Source organism: Sceloporus occidentalis, unplaced genomic scaffold (genome assembly GCF_023333645.1).
Source record: "Sceloporus occidentalis isolate IW3139 unplaced genomic scaffold, rSceOcc1.0.p SCAF_3, whole genome shotgun sequence".
NCBI lineage: Eukaryota > Metazoa > Chordata > Lepidosauria > Squamata > Phrynosomatidae > Sceloporus > Sceloporus occidentalis.
In genome coordinates, this window is record NW_028316983.1 from 174,763,935 (window position 1) to 174,777,312 (window position 13,378).

Consider the following 13,378-nt stretch of genomic DNA (forward strand, 5'->3'; position numbering starts at 1 on the left):
AATCCTTGGTTTGGGAGGGGGGGAGTTTTTAAAAAAATGTTATCAATTCAAACTGTTTTACTGTAGAAGTGTCTATGGTAACAAATCAAATTGTTCTTTCAATTAAATCAGTTCAGTGCTTTCAGAGAAGAGCTGCTCTTCCCTCATTCCAAAAAATCCCCAACAGTTTATGTACAATCTAAAGATCTTACTAACACCAAGAGTGAAAGGCTTCCTACACTTCCTTATTTCTGTGGTCCACGATTTACGTAACAACACGAACACAAAGAATGTTTGCTAGAACCCACCTAAGTTTTTTAATGTAGGGTAATTATAATTTTTTTAAAGCCAGCTTGATGTCATTTTTCTGTATGTGACTCACACTTAGCCAGAGATTAACATATGCAGTAGAGCAGGGAACTAGCACAAAAAACTTTTCAGCAGGGACACTTCAGTTGTGGAACCACATACCTAGTTCACCAGGCAACCTCCCTATGATCTTCCTGGAACCATCCACGTATCATTTTCAACATCATTTGGCACTCTTTCCCAGCACCCTCGGCTTTATGGAAGCCCTTTAAATAACTCATATTGACTAGATTTCCTCACTTTTAATATCCAATTTTAATTTAGGAGTTCTATCCTATCTTCCGTGTTGCACTTTTAATTTTTATGGTCTGTTTTATTTTTATATTTGTTTACCAGCCAGAAAAGTTTATATTACAGGGTGGCATATAAATATCATTAATATGATGGTGCTATATAAAATGATGATGATGATGATGATGATGATGATGATGATGATGATGATGATACTGTGTTCACAGAAAAATCAAAATAGAATTACTGATATACTCCATTTGTGATGGATAATATCTCATGCAAAAGTGGAGTGTGCTATTTTGGAACTTGAAATAGATGGTCTGATGGTGTGAGGCTTCTCTTGACAGGACATGCTATGCTCCTTCACTTACTTCAAATGTGTTAAGTCTCTCATATTTTGGAGTCTTCTGGTCATTCTATTACGCATGGCCCTAGACTGAGTACCATGAGTCTCATGTCTATTTATGGTAATCAAAATTCCACATGTAAGATGTCAAGGCTGTTTATATGTATATAGGATCAAGAGGTATATGTAGTTGTATGTAACTAATACACAATTCCTGGATTATGAATGTATATCCCCATCTGAAACAAAGCACAGTAACAGGCAGATCAGCAGGGCCTGTGTAGGCATCAGGATATGGTTAAATGAGAAACAAAAGCTGACTGATTAATCCTTCTCTCATTTAAAATCATAAGATAAACATCTTGAAGACCAGATGAATATGTCTTTATAAATTAAAAGCTTATTAGCAATGAATTTAACCATTTCTTAAGAGAACTGTAATAAAATTTATAGAGTTAAACAGCATCTGAACTAAAATTGTGCCTTTATTTATCATTGCTATAATATGGAATTGCTTTAAGACTTTAAGGATTGTGAAATGGCAGGCAGGGCAGAGGTCTCTTACTTTGCATCTGCAGTTCCCTGTATCAGAATGTGAAGATGGTTTGTTGTGGAAGAAAGAGAAGTGCACAGTATGCCTCTCATATGGTGCTAGGTTGAGTATCACATACTAGGGAATAAACTGCACTTGGCTCAATGGAATTTATAGCTGACTAAACTTAGGACCACACTGTGCTCAACAATGATGCTAAAATAAAACTTTTTATAACATTTATTCTTTTTAAAAAATTACACAGGTTAGAACACAAGACCTATCAAAGAACACAAGCTCATTTCAAATTAATAACTGAAATGTCGTTAAATAGCATTATTGAATTAAACAGGTCTCTGCAGCTTCTTTTGGCATCTACAATGTTAATTATACTATATATGCACTACCTACCTTCAATAGTTCCAGGAATGAAAGCATTTACCATAGAACTATCACAAGCCCACCTCTTAGTATGAAATATTTCACTTGACACTGTTATTTCTTTCGTTCAAGCTTGTTTGAAGTCTAGATGATGATAAGCCCTGACAGATTCAGTATTTGCTCCTCCCAAAAAGTGTTCCTTCTGTTCACTGGGTAGTGAAGCCTCAGAACCACACAAGTTTTCTACTGGTTCACAATATTCTAAAAGAAAACCTGCAAAAAGTTTATCTGCAGTCTCTTAAGTATTTCCTATCTCAGCAGCCAGCAAGGAATTAACATTAAGATCTACTTCTGATTTACTAGCACTAGGGAGCAGCTAGCAGAATATAGAACAAAAATGCTTTCACTTAATACCGCACTTAGGGGGCCAGGTACTGTGATATCTCCTCCACTGGAGTGTTGTCAAGCTAAATGCAGATCTGGGTATTTCCCTGCTCCTGGCTGCTTCTCTGCATTCATTTGGGGCCACTCCACTTCATGTTGTTGCTTCTTCAGTTCTCATCCTCCCTCTTCACCCATCCCTCTTCTAGATGAACAAACCCAAACTTCTGTACTGTTTGTCTTCACTCTGCAGTTGGCAAACTTTCTTCATGCTTTCCCTGTACTTCTTAACACATTCCTGATTCTATCACACCAACATCACATTCTCATGCTCTGCAAAAGGATTGAGCCCTAGCTCCCAATTTCCATTCAACAATTTTTGAAATTCAAAATAGTTCCTTTCCATTTCACTGGCTACAATTTCCCTTGCACTATCTCCCCCAAAAGAGACCGATATTCAACATTTTGGACTGCTTTGATATTCTTATGTTATACTTTGTTCAATTAATTTTGCTCAGACAAATTTGTTTTTGCTACGTTTATCAAATGGATCAGTAAAAGATCCCCACCAAGTGGAATGGAGGATTAGGATTTGGTACCAGGCTCTTCTGCCAATAGAAAATGTCTTGTAGCTGCAGAAATGTCCTTTTGCCAGCAGAACTCTTAACAAAGCCTGCAAGCATGATTGCCCCCAAAGGGATGGAAATTTGGGCAGGGACAGGGAGGAGTCAAAATGCAAAAAAGAAGATGACACATCTTCAACCAACTCACATTTCCTTCTGGATCTGCCCATCCATCAACAATACTGCCAACTGCTGTTTCTTTGCCCCTTCATATAAAGCTGAGGTGGACAAATTTGGAGCAGGCAGGGTTCATCCTTCCCCACCCCAGGCTGCACAACTACCCCTAGAGTTACCACAAGTGTCATTGCCCTAATTCTGGTACTAGAAACTGGCCAAATTACATTTCATTTTTGTTCTTTGGGAGCAGATTGCAGGGGTAGTGGAAAGTAAGGGTAGCCAAACCACTAAACTTCTGTTGCAGTTTGTGTGTTTTAGCCTTCCCCCTCCCCTTTTATTTTTACAAAAATATCTTTTTCACTTGGAGAGGCTGGAGGTTTCAGGGTCTTGAAGTGGGCTTTCTCCATCCCTAACATAGAGGTTGTCGCTCATCATCATCTAGTGATCTTGCCTTTCCTCAACCTAACCCACAGTCTGTTCAGGCATTCCTAAGGGAATGTTCTGCATCTTGGTCAATTTTAAAGCTCTGCAACCAATAATCAAACAAGGCTTTCCCTTCCTCCTACACAGGCCTCAGGCTTTTTTCTTTAGCTTTGTTTAAGGTCATCTGCAGTAGTTTGCTGCTATTTTACCAGTTCATACTAGGAGCATTGCTGTTTCCTCGTTTCAGTCCAGTTTCCATCTACAATTCCTCTGCCCACACCAGTGCTACCTGCTCCCCATTCATGAAAGACACATCCTCTCTCAGTTTCTGTTGCCATTCATGAAAGTAATCTAACCTAATGACTAACATCATAGACTTTATTAATAAATTCTTTTTCATCTTAACATTTTCACAGAATTACTGGGAAGCTAAAATGCGAAAACCTCATAGGAGTTCTTGGGAGAAAGGTTAGGAAACCCATTTGACAAACAGATTACAAAATAAAATAAACATTCTCCTCCACGTAATGAAGAGGTACATTAGAAATGCAGTTGTTCACAGCAGAAGTTACGTAAATAACTCTAAATAACCACTGAGAACTGCAGTAGTAAAGTAGTGTTTTTGTTTTTGCCTTCTACTTCCCTTCCTTTCCCACCTGATGCCTGGCAAGAACTTGGTTGTTCTGAACAGAAATTCATAACAGGGGATAGTCTAATCCCTTGCGTCCCTCATTCTACTTCAAAAATAATGTGCATTAATCTGTATGTAAAATATCACTCCCAGGGGAAAAAACAGAAAGATGCGATTGAATTTTAATTCTGTACTCCATTCCGTTCAAATGAAAAGGGGTGGTGGATGAAGAGTTACCTCTCCACCAGGTCTGAAAAAGTCTGAGACAGGCCTGCCCAATAAATTTTGACAGTATTAAACAGACTTCTCGTATTCTGAAAAACACAAGAGGACGCATTTACCAACAGACTATTTCAAACAACGACTGCTAAGACGGCTGTCACTTTACCCCTACTTTGTAAACTGTGATAATTGCTACTCGAAATATTCCTAACTTTCATTGTATTTAAATAACAATTTTACCTTAATGTTTAGCAATACTTAATAATACCAACAATTGTATTGAATACAATTGAATTTTCAGTACATAACTAATTGTAAAGTACTATACAGTGTGTTCAAATTATCACAAATAATACACTATGGCAGGTTACAGACCGCTGAAAAGCGGCGGCCTGTACCCGCCCCTTTCCCCGGTGTATCGGGGCCTCAGTGGCCAGAGCGGCAGCCACTGAGGCCCCGATCCGCCGCTTTCCAGGCCGCAGGGAAGCGGCAAAAGGCCCCTTCCCCGCAGCCTGGAAAGGGATGTCCTTGGGGCTTGAAGCCCCAAGGACACCCCGCGGCGGCGGGGAGGAGGAGAAAGGGGCCGCTTGGCCCCTTTCTCCTCCGCGTCGCTGGCGCAGCCGTCTGAAGGCTGCGCCCAGCGATGCAAAGCCAAGAAGGAGCTCCGAAACGGAGCTCCTTCTTACCCTGCGTAAAGGGCGCTCTAAGCGCCCTCGCGCGGCGCGATAGCGTCACATCCACGCCACCTCATTTGGAGGCGGCACGTTCGTGATGCCATCATGGCAGCCCCCATGTAGATGGGGCACCGCTATCTTGTATGTCCTCAGGATGTATTAGGCTTGGAGACGTCAAGAAGTGACGCCCCTTTTTAAAACTAGGACGTCCTGAGGACGTCCCTTATGGCTGTCCTGAGGACGTCCCTTATGGCCGTTTGTAACGCGCCAAAGAAACTCATTGGTACAGTAGGACCTTGCTATCTGCTGGGGCTTGGTTCCAGGACCCCCAGGATAACAAAATCCATCAAATCCCATTAAAATCAATGGCACACTAAAATAACATCCCTTAGATAAAATGGCAAAATCAGGGTTTGCTTTTTGGAATTTATATATTTTTAAAATATTTTCAAGCTGTGGATGCTTGAATCTGTGGATAAAACATCTGTGGATATAGGGGACTCACTGTATATGAAACATGAGCTATCTCCTTGTGGTCAGTCTGTTTCAGGTGCACTTTGTTCTTTCTCCCAATACTGACTAGCCAAAATATATTGTATATACTCATGTATAAGCCTAGAAATTTTACTCAAAAATTGATCAAAAAACCCCAGGTCATCCATGGGTACTTTAAACACTGTACTTTAACTCTTATTTTAAAAAGGGAACTATCCCCTAATGGAAGACAAGAGTGTAATCTGTCCTGGAAGCACTGATCCCCCTCTAGTTTCTCATTCATGCAGCCTTTAGGGCAGTGCTTCTCAATTATTTTCTGTCATGCCCCCCCTAGGAAGGAGAAAACATTTCGCGCCCCCCGCGCGACTGTAAATAGTATCATTTGTCTATAAAATTGTTATAAGTACTGTATCCTTACGGAGCCTCGCACCCCCTTTTACAGAGCCTTGCGCCCCCCCTGGGGGCCGCGCCCCACTATTTGAGAAGTACTGCTTTAGAGTGAGCACAAATAGTTATGCCTCCTGGGACTTTGTAAGTCCTTTGGCATTGTTTTCCTTTGCTTCATCCTTTAGATCCTTTGTTACATACTGCTAGGTTTTACTGTCAACTTATCCACAGGTCATATCAAAATCCATAATTTTGGCCACAAAACCTGTACTTGACTTATACATGAGGTTGACTTGTAGTCCAGTATATAAAATACTTCTTTGTAGAGAGTGGAGACACTACTCAGCCAAGACATGGGAACTGGCAAATTTCAGGACAAATTAGGAATTAAAGCTCTTCAGTTTCGTCAAGACCCTCAGCAAAAAAAACCCTGTAGGCTTGGCCCCTTGCCCCCTACCCCACCTCTTCCAACAGCTTGGACACTGGTGAGTCACTTTATACCCTCCACAGGTCTGAGGCTGGCTGCTTTAAGGGCGTCCCTCACCCTGATTTAACCTGGCATGTCTCCCTTCCACCATGACCTCCTCCTCCTAGTCAGGACTTTACTATTTTATTGCACTTTTTCCTCTAGTCTGAATCTTGCAAGAAAATTCGGACATTTTAAAATCTGCCCTGACTGAAATTTTAGCTGTGAAAAAGAGGACGTATCAGGGAAAAGGAGAATGTATGGTAACCCTAAGATTAAGACAGTTGGAAGTGGGTTGGGAACTGAACTAGGGAGTTGTCCACACAGGCCAAATGGCCTTGGCTTCTCCCAGCCTTGTGTTGTCTAGTGCAGATAATGCAAGCCAAAACCCCTGAGGCAGGACCAGGCCTGATCCTGCCTGTTCATATGCAGGCCAGACATGACACCACGGTAAAAAGCTTTTACCCCAGAGTAATGCAGCCCTGGTTTTCCACAGGGTTTCCAGGAAACTCTGTAGCAAACATTTGTTTTTAGGAAATTCCACGGCAAAACTGGGCTTTCCAGTGGTCAAATGAATTGAGAAGCCTCCCATTCACCGTGTCTGATGCAGAAACAGGGCACCTGGCCACATGGGTGCAGCCAGGCGCCCCATTTCGATATCAGACAGGCGGACATCTCAGTTGAATTGACAACTGGGAAGGTAAATTATTATTAATATTGCTGTTGTTGTTGTTACTATTATTATTATTTCTGCTACTCGAGACAGAGTACAACATGTTAAAATACAAAAGACAATTAAAAGAAAACACATAGAACTGTGATGTCCTGCCAGGACTGACTGAATTTCCCCCTGCGTTTTCTTTCACATTGGTTCAGGCCATAGTATGTTTAGTGTAGAAAAGTTCTTTGTATTAGTTGTGGGAGGAGCTGTAGGATTCCCCTGCATTATTTCCAGGTTTGGTTTGCCCTTTCCCAGCATGCTCTGTTGTAGCTGGAAGCCTTTAGTTTGGGAGCAGTCTTTGCTGTGAGCAGGCAGAGAGCTGTCTTTTGGTGGCAAACAGGCCCAGACAGCCGGAAAGGGCATTTCTTACACGTTAGCCATTTTAGTTACCAGATCTCAGCCAAATTAGTTACCAACAGCAAGTGAGTAAAGGAATTCAGGAGCTGAAAGACCCTGCACCAGCTCCATTGAGTGAGGAGAGCAAACTAACATCAGACCCAGAAAGATGACATCCGGAAGATTGCTGAGACTGTAAAGTATCTTTTATTTAGAGCTGGGGAGGAGAAAACTCTTTATTTTTGTCCTTTAAATTAAATTTCCCCCCTTTAGAACTTTACATTCAGCTTCAGAGCCTTTTTGGGTAAAGAGTTTGATCTCACCAGGGTACCGGTGTTGCACACCCAAACCTGCCACCACCTTTAGTTGGGTGTGTCTTCACAAGAACCAACAGTTAATATACAATACTATAAAATCATTAAAATACACTCATAAAAACGTCTTTAAAATATACCAATTAAAAATCATGATGTAAAATTGACTGTGTAGGCCTGCTTGAAGAGATGTGTGTTCAGTCAGCATATTCAGCTGACGTGGCTCTTCTGACAGGTCATTCCATAGTTTGAGTGCAGCAGACGAAAAGGTCCACTGGGAAACTATTGCCAGTCTAGACCTGCCCGGCTGGAGCAAACATTTCCCAGAGAACCTGAGTATACGGGGCTTATTGTACAAGAAAAGGCAATCCTGTAAGTAATCTGGACCCAAGCTATGTAGGGCTCTAAAGGTAAATCCAACACTTTGTACTTTGCCAGGAAACTAATAGGCAGCCAGTGGAGTGATTTTAAGAATGGTGTGATGTGATCACTCCTGGATGTACCCATAAACAATCTAGCTGCCAAATTCTGAACCAGTTGGAGTTTGCAGACTTGGTACAAAGGTAGCCCAATGTAGAGCACATTGCAGAAGTCCAGCCTTCAGTTTACCAGCACATGCACTATCATCTTTAAGTCCTACAATTCTAGGAAGGAGTGCAATTGGAGTATCAGCCAAAGCTGGTAATAGGTACTCCTGACTATCACATCTATCTGTGCTGACACTTGGAGAGACAGATCCAGGAGCACTTCCAAACTGTGAATGCAGTCTTTCAGAGGGAATGTAACCCCATCCATAACTGACTGACACACCCAGATTAGGTCCCTTGATAGGAAGCACCTCTGTCTTGTCTAAATTCAATTTCAATTTGTGTTTCTTCATCCAGTCCATTACCTATTCCAAGCATTCATTCATAGGAGACACACTATCCTTAGCCGAAGCTGTTTTTGAAGGCATTATATCTTTCTCCATTCAACTATTCCCTGTTGCCCTTTAATTCTAAGCCCTTGAGAATGAGGATCCATATAAATTTAGTTATTGCAAGCTACATTGTGCTGTAGTAGTTTGAACACTGAATTACAACTTTAGAAGCCAGGGTTCAAATTCCCACTTGGCTATGGAAATACTCTGAGTGACCTTGGGCAAGTTACACTGTCTCAGCTTCAAGGGCAGACAAAGGCAAACCCCCTCTGAACAAATCTTGCCAAGAAAACCATGTGATAAGGTAATCGTAAATCAGAAACAACTTGATGACACACAACAACAACAACAACAACAACTGCAAGCTGCACAGAAAAACTGGGATAAGAGTGGTATATAAATCTCTCTTTCTATCTGTGCATCCATCAAAAGCATGGTGTAATACAGAGGTTTCCTTTTAATGTATTCAAGAATCATCAGAACTGCCCTCAGTACTACAGACTAACAATCCAATTCTGAAATCACTTCTTGATCTCCAAGTCTGAAAATAACATCTTGATCTTCAAATCTTTTTTTAAAAAATAAAACAGCTTCTTGCAAGAAATGAAGCGTCAACCTGGAACTGGGAGCCAAGATAGCTCTGAAGAGACTGTTAGGAAAATATGCACGGCACTGAAAGTCTGTGTTACTAAGAGATTGTAACAAACTTAGCAGCATCAAATATCTAGTTGCCAGCTTTCCCTTCATTATAACCACACTAGAGACTGTGCAACTGGTTGGAGGGGAGATACCATTATATTAGCATCTATTATTTTGAGAGTTCATAGCATCTATTAACAGTTGTGTCCCTAGGGTTGGTGTCACCTGGTGCGATAACTCGTAGTGTTACCCGCCCCCATTGACCTCCTCCCATTTCACACCATACAGAATCCTTAGTAATGTTTTGTTTTTGTTTTTGCACAAATGATACTCGTAAATCGTACTGAATGTAATGGCAATAGTCGTGGCATCAACAACTAGCAAATTTAAAATTATACCTTCAAATTACAATATCATATGCACAACCTTTATGTATTTACATATATATAGTGAAGATTTGGTTAAAATGGGATGTTTTTAAAGATTTTTTTAATTCAATTTATTTTGGAATTTTAATTTTAAAAAATTCTGGGTCCTCTCCTTTCGCCGCTCACTGAGCTTCACCACACTCCCACCATCTCTTAAAGCATTTTAAAGTGAAGCAGATGGATGCCCATTTATGCCAAGACAGGTGTTTGAGGACAGTGGTGTCACACATCCCTTTAGAGTCTCACCTGGTGCAGTCCACACCCCCTGCACCACCCTAGTGATGTCACTGTCTATTTATACACTTTTTTGTTGGGGATGTATTAACAAAGGTAGCATACAGAACACATTACTGTACAATGTCAGGTGGTCAAAAAGTGGCAAATGAAATACCTGTACACTTTTGTAAGCACAAACTAAAATTCTACACAATACACAGATTGTCAAGGGCTCATCAGCCTAGCACTTACCACAATAGAGGAAATTTCAATGTGTTCCTGCAGCAGAAACATCCATACTAATAACACAAGCAAGAGACTTTAATTATATTGAACCCAAGCAACGAATTCTCTGTTACACTACTTCATTACTACATCCATTGAACTTATCAATTGCTATGGTCATAAGATGTAACAAATCAACTTCAGTGCAATTCCAAATTCATGTTAGAGAAAGGTATGTCATTCATAAGCATTTATTTTTAAGTCATCTTCCTATACTTGAAGAAAGATAAAAAAACACTGCAACTGTTTTTAATAACAAGTCAAGATTAATAGCACCCAAGTGACCAGATTATAATTATCAGCACTGTCTACACCTAGTTACACCAGCATCACCAGTGGGCAATATAACAATACTCTTCTGAGATATGCTTGTGTAACTTATATATTGTGTAACTTATATATTGCAATAAATTACACTGTGCCCAAACCCTGTTGGTCTTAGGCCTTTCTACACTGCAGATTAGTATAACAGCAGAGCCCAACCAGGCATGCAATCTATGTTGTTACAATCACTCTCCGTTAGTTCTTCTTCAATGTCCAGTTTAATCATAAAAAACAAAACTGGGACTATTTTAAGTTTCTCTTAAAATGACAATGATGTACTCTGAAAGATAATGAGGTAGTAAGGTCACCTGCTTATAAAAAATAGCAAAGTCCCATAAAACCATCAAAACTGTAAAACTGGGAAGAAGATGGGGAAAGGGTCTATGAAAAGCTAACTACAACCTATGGCTTTTTAATATGGGATCCTCTCCAATTTTGAGAGCATGATCTAATACACACACACACACACACACACACACACACACACACGTCTCTCTGTGTATATTAAGTATGCCTTTGTATTATATTGAACTCCTCTCCCTTTTTTTGCTGTTTGACATTCCTCTGAGGAGTGGAACTGAACAGAGGAAGAATATGAGGTAGGAATGTGTGTCTATTGGCATTTGCCTGATTTCTGTATCACCTATAGTATACCAAGGTTAAAACATATACAAGGTGTATGCTGCCTCCCAGTGTCACCTATGGGTCAGCTGCTACTTACATCAGTGTTCCCACAAACAGACCACATTGGCTTCCTACTACCCTAAATAGCAACTACTTCCTAAATTAATGTTCCTCAGGTAACATTCCTGACTAAAAAAGGAAAGCAGAACCCTAAGATTGAAAGCGTCAAACACACCTTACCTCTATTAGGAACCAATACAATGACATATTAGAAAAATATTTCAATTCTACACAAATGAACATTACGCCAGTGAGTAGCTGGCTAGGCAAATACAAATACTATCAGGGTTTTCAGTCACAGAAAACAACTCTGCAATAGCTCTCCAGCCATTGTAGTTACAAAGGTCTATGCAGATCTTCATGTTCAACATGCAAAGGTTTGGAGGAAGGGAGAGCAAGTGTGTTAGTGCACAACTGATGTAACAAGTGTTAATTAGCCATGATACAGCAAGACTATGGGCCTCCAAATCTTTGCATATTGAACATGAAGGTCCACATAGATCTTCATAATTACAATTTGGTTGAGAGATATTACAGAGTTCTGTTCTGTGGCTGGACCCTACATTTGAAATGTATGAAAGACTGATATTTACTTGTCTATCAGTACTAAACGTGACTGTAATAAAATATATAAATAAAACAGAACCACCCCACTGATATGATCATATATATCAAAGGAGATGATAACCTACAATGTGTTTATCATTACTGTTTGCATTCAATTTATTCCTCCCAAAAGAGGAAGAAAAAAAATAAAACCAACTTTTACCCACCAGTGGTTTCCACTCCCCCCACTCCGTCCTCCAGCTTTCATTTGCTAAACCTGTGTTCTCTAGCTACTGAGGATGACAATCAATTTGTTAATCTATCCATCTTTCCAAATAAAAGGACCTAAATTCAGTAAAACCATGTTGTAAACTAAAGCTACCAAGAGCAATGAAACTACCAAGGCGACTAAGTTCTTGCCATGTTTGGCAGAGTGCAACGACTAAAAACATTCTGACAACCACTGTGATCACTGCTGCAGTATGGAGCATGTGGAGATTCAGACTTCACTGCTGATTTATCTGATCCAGAAGGCTGAACACCAACCTTCAACTTCAGGCAACATATTTTTCTGAGTTTAGTTTAATTTGTCTGTTGCTTCTTCATAGTAGACTGTGCCCAACACAACTCAAAAAATATGAAACTACAGCATCATATATACACATGGTTAAAAGCCTTCTTCCTTCTACCTCTGAAGCTTTTTGACAATTCACAGTGGCTCCTCTTCAACAGCCCAGGGGGTACAAAATTACTGTCATAGATAGATGCCATTTCTCATTAAATACTTCTTAGAGACATGAACTTTTCTGACACTGGTCTGAATTCTTACATTGAGGAATCACATAAATGTGGCTCTGCCCTCCTTGCAGAAGCAATCTGCAAATCAATTCTCTTCATATACTGTCCAGAACCCTCTGCATCAAACTCTATTTCATATTTCCACAACAAAGCTGAGTCGCTTAGATTTCAAAAGTAATCTCAGAAACACACACACTTACATGCATATATATATTTGGTAGAATGTCAGCAGTTGACTAGGTAGACACAAAACTGGGTACGCGGTAAAAAAAAAGTGGCAGTGGTTGTCCTGCCCTTTCTCCTTTCCTGCAGTTCAGCAGCAGCAGCCAGGAATAGCCAGTACTGCAGAGGCCATTACATGATGTCACTACCCCTGAGGCTCAGTGCTCCTTCTGTAAAATAGGAACGTTAAAGACTTGCTTCATAGTCTGGTTATGAAAACAAATTAGACACAAACTGCTAAAGCACTTTGCATATTAACAGCATCACAATAACGTAAACAATAACAACAATAGACATGCAGAATTTCAATAGGTCAGACATTATCCAGGGTGCCTTTTTCACCAGACTCAGATCAACTTACTGGCACAAAGCCTTAATATGGTGGCACAACAACCTCTACTAACATTTAACCCCCTCAAGATAATATTAGGAAACTAACTGTAGAAAATAGATCCAGCCACCTAATTTCCATTGAATGCTAGTAAGCATCTAACTTGTCCTCTCCCCCATCCTGCTAAACATCTGTGGCAATGCAATGAGACACACAATGTTTGGTCCCAGAAAATGCCAGCATAAGAACAAATTTGTGTCTCTGTGCTGCTGGAATATTAGGCACCACCATCTAAAGTATTTGCATCTTAGTTTATACTGCCTTCTAAATTAATCCTTCCTAGAAAGGAAAGAGA

General features: G+C 40.3%; 1 protein-coding gene across 2 annotated transcripts in view; it reads right to left on the minus strand.

Moving 5' to 3' along the window:
* TSHZ1 (teashirt zinc finger homeobox 1) overlaps positions 1 to 13,378 on the minus strand; it is an 88,780-nt gene that overhangs the window by 49,089 nt on the left and 26,313 nt on the right. Inside the window, exon 1 of one of the 2 annotated variants that reach the window (XM_089516923.1) lies at positions 12,671 to 12,680. The exons of the other annotated variant lie outside the window; for it this stretch is intronic. The gene's annotated coding sequence lies outside the window, so the exon portion shown is untranslated. Of the gene's footprint in view, positions 1 to 12,670; positions 12,681 to 13,378 lie in introns of those variants that run through there. 2 annotated transcript variants of the gene reach the window in all.